The 4,204-nt window shown below is 40.3% G+C and overlaps 1 non-coding gene across 1 annotated transcript; it reads right to left on the bottom strand.

Moving 5' to 3' along the window:
* Window positions 1-1,105: 1,105 nt before the first annotated feature.
* On the bottom strand, window positions 1,106-1,181 carry TRNAT-UGU (transfer RNA threonine (anticodon UGU)). Its single transcript has one exon. It is a non-coding gene; the product is annotated as a tRNA-Thr (tRNA).
* Window positions 1,182-4,204: the final 3,023 nt, after the last annotated feature.

The raw sequence follows: 4,204 nt of genomic DNA on the forward strand, positions 1-4,204 counted from the left end.
TGGAAAGAAGTGAATGCAACCTGCCTGTATCCATCATGTCCCTGGAGAAATTCTGAAAGGCTGTCAGCTTCCCTCTTTACGATACAATAGCCCAACCTCCTGGTTAAAGTGTTCCCATACATGACACTTTACTCTGAACCCTCCAATCAAAACTTTTGTTCCTCCCACCAGTACTCCATTGAAATTGGTGATGGACAGTGTTGTTGTTTTTCATCTATTTAATGAGCTAGGTATAGAACTCAGTGCAATATATAAATTGCCCCTGTAATAATGTTTTGAAGTGGTTTCAAATTCATAGTATCTTACATATCCATTGGTCAAAAAATTACAGTGGTTTGAATCTGAGCAGCTTAGGTGAAGTTCCATACCAGGGATCCCCAAACTACGGCCCGCGGGCCGCATGCAGCCCCCTGAGGCCATTTATCCGGCCCCCACCGCACTTCCAGAAGAGGCACCTCTTTCATTGGTGGTCAGTGAGAGGAGCATAGTTCCCATTGAAATACTGGTCAGTTTGTTGATTTAAATTTACTTGTTCTTTATTTTAAATATTGTATTTGTTCCCGTTTTGTTTTTTTACTTTAAAATAAGATATGTGCAGTGTGCATAGGAATTTGTTCATAGTTTTTTTTATAGTCTGGCCCTCCAACAGTCTGAGGGACAGTGAACTGGCCCCCTGTGTAAAAAGTTTGGGGACCCCTGTTCTATACATTATCAGGGGCAGGAGGAGAGAGGTTACTGGAGCAAGTGGTAGAAGACTGTGGAGGGGTTTAGAAAGAATGACTCTGAGATCTCTTCTACACATTTTTGATTTTTTTTTTTTTTTGTATTTTTCTGAAGCTAGAAACGGGGAGAGACAGTCAGACTCCCGCATGCGCCCAACCGGGATCCACCAGGCACGCCCACCAGGGTGTGATGCTCTGCCCCTCTGGGGCGTCGCTCTGCCCTGACCAGAGCCACTCTAGCGCCTGGGGCAGAGGCCAAGGAGCCATCCCCAGCACCCGGGCCATCTTTGCTCCAATGGAGCCTTGGCTGCGGGAGGGGAAGAGAGAGACAGAGAGGAAGGAGAGGGGGAGGGGTGGAGAAGCAGATGGGCGCTTCTCCTGAGTGCCCTGGCTGGGAATCGAACCCGGGATTTCTGCACACAGGGCCGACGCTCTACCACTGAGCCAATCGGCCAGGGCCTGCTTATTATTTTTACAAACAGTATGCATTCATGGCTGTATACTGTATATAAATTCATACATTTTATTTTTAAATTCCTTTTTAAAGCATTTAAAGAGAGTGACTGAAGTCTTCTGCCGTCAGTACCAGGTAAAAGAGGGAAGGTGTGAGTGTTCAGCAAAAGAGGAGACAGGACAAACAAGAGGCTGTTGAAGGACTGTCTCCCAATCGTGCCCGGGAGGGGCAGGCGCAAGAGCATACTATTGAATAGATAGTAATGTTTGTGCATCAGTAAGTATGCTGCTGATAGAGTACATGCCAGTGTTTATCAACTCATTTGTGTTTTATAATTATGCAGGAGAGAGGGAAACTTTAATTTAGTAATGGGAGGAAGATAAACAACAGTAAGTTATCAGTAGCTGATACCAGGAAAGGAAGACTACAACCAATGTAACTCAGCGCAGGGCTTCCCCTGCTTTACTTGTCACGGCTTAGAAAACAAACAAATAGGAATATTTGTATGGCTCACTGGAAGAAATTGGAACAGATTTAACAGTGTCTATAAATATCTTCTGGGGAGGGAAGTCATTACATTTCTGGACATTAGACAATTGTAAAAACAGAAAGCTTTGGGAAAACTATGATATGTTAAATATGTATCACATTTATAAATAAAATCTTCAAGTTTCCAATGAGAAACTCCAATTAACTTTTTAATCCATGATGGCAAATTGATTTTTAATTCAATTAAACTTTCCTGTGAGTTATTTCAAAGTCAGAGTCATAATGAGTATGCATTGTCAGAGCATCCAGAAAGTGGAAAAGTTACTAAGAGAACACAAATGTCCAAAATGGATATAAGTCTCCCATATATGTGGTGATGGAGAGCGTGGCTAGCCAAATCTCAGCTTGACAACTAAGACTCTTAGCAAAACTTCTTTCCCCTACAGGACAGGTTCCATGGTCTTTGGGTACCAGAGACTTAAAGTTGGCTACAATCTAATAGAGTCCCACAGCAAGAACAACCTGAGCCTGAATTCTAAATAGATGTCCATGGATAGAGCACTCCTTACCCACGGAGAAACACTACTCAGATTTTCAGATGGCTGCCGGGATCAATGGGATTTCCTGCAGGTCCTTGTTTGGGGAGTATCATCCATAGGTCATTTCAATGTTGCTCATAGTGAAAGGCTACTGAACCAGGATGTCAGTTTCCCCAGGCCAAAACTGGACTTTTCAGGGCTGAGAGAATAGCTTGCTGTAAATCTTCAACTTGCTGCTGAGGCCACACACTGGACGGTTCTAGTTTACAAAGAGTCTCAGAACCAGGAAGCAGCTTTACTGCATGTACAGCAAGCAGACTTTAGAGCGCAGAGGCCCAGCCATGCGCCCAAAGAGGTGTGAGCTAGACGCTCTCTTTGATAAACTCATCCCAATAGGCCAAAGGAAAGGGGGAAAGAAGTGAAAGTATTAGAAAGAAATGGTTGGCTTCCCATGAGGATTGTTCAATTTTCTCATTAGCATATATTTCTGGCTAATATTTACAATACAGCATGTACTGGCCTCTTTCTCAAAGAACCACAGAAATGCTCCAAAGTCTCTATTTCTTTCCTATTGTGCAGAAAAAAAATATGTTTAAGATTCAGACAGCACAGGTTTATTGCCTACCTTTGGTAATAGTCTTAAATTTGCAATGATAGAGAAGCAAGAATATTAGTTGCTTTTCAACTAATTAATGGAAAACATTTCCCCTTAGGAGGTCAGAAAAATGACCATTTCTCAATTTGGATCAAAACACCTTAATATTTCTCTTTGAAACACTAATAACTAATCTTCCCCAGATAATCAATTTTCATATCCAAAAATATTGCAACCAGTTTATCTTAGTGTAACTTATTGAATATATAGAGCTGGAATTTGGGTCTCTCTGATCTTCAGTCTTGCTTTGCTTGCATTTTTGCTCATTGCTAAATTTCCTGTTTCATGTTCTTGGAATTTATTTATTTAAATGTTTCCCTTCACATGGGCCCGATGCATATTGAGAGGTGTCACAAAAAAATATATCAAAACCAAAAGAGCGTGTTTTTGTACATATGCACATCATGCACTATTTTTGAACCACGTTCTATATTTTTCCAGTATTTTTCCACAAAGTGTTTTTTTTTTCTCTGAAAGAAAAAAAGTGAATTTGAAAAGAATTGCCAAATCTGTCTTGGAACTTCCACTTTAAATTCAAAACAGATCCCAAAATGTCTACTGGGATATATCTCTAGTTTGACTAAGAATGTGCACCTGTGATTACCTAAACCAGCCGAAGAACGGCACCATTGCTTCACATAAACGTAGTCACAGATATTTTTTATTTGGTTATAGAATTTTATCATAAATCCCATGGCTCAGTGTAGAATTCTATCTGTCCTACAGGTCCACTTTTTGCCTTTAGATAACATTTTACAGCAAAAGTCTGATATATTGCTTCTGTCACCCTTTGACCACTAAAGGAACTAAGAACGGCACAATGGGTGAATAATAAGGAGACAAAGGGAATTCTCTGCCCTTCTGGCTCAGTTTGTGCATATGGTCATAATTTACCAACTTTATGATAATAAGGGGAATGCATTTATCACCCGTCTGCTCCTTCTCAAGTTGATCCTCCACTGTTAAGTTTAGCCGTTGGTCATAGATATTATAGAATTTTTATAATAATGTGGAGGGGAATGAGTGAGATGGCCACTTGAGTTTCACCAGGAAATAATGAATGGTGGAGAAAGAGCGGCAGGTTTGAAGGACAGATTCAGAAAAGCATTCATCAAATGAGATGATCCTCTATAATTTCTATGAGTTAAACTAAAAATTAAAGATAACCTCAGGCAAATTTGGACTGTCATATTCTGTTGCTGATAAGATAGGACCACATCAGCCCAGGAGTAATTGCAATAAAAATCATATATTCTTTAAAATTGTAGACCACACCAAACAATTCTTTATCTGACTTATCTAAAATTACTAGTACATTCTGGATGGTTCTACATGACTGAGGTTT

Source organism: Saccopteryx bilineata, chromosome 7 (assembly GCF_036850765.1).
Source record: "Saccopteryx bilineata isolate mSacBil1 chromosome 7, mSacBil1_pri_phased_curated, whole genome shotgun sequence".
Lineage (NCBI taxonomy): Eukaryota > Metazoa > Chordata > Mammalia > Chiroptera > Emballonuridae > Saccopteryx > Saccopteryx bilineata.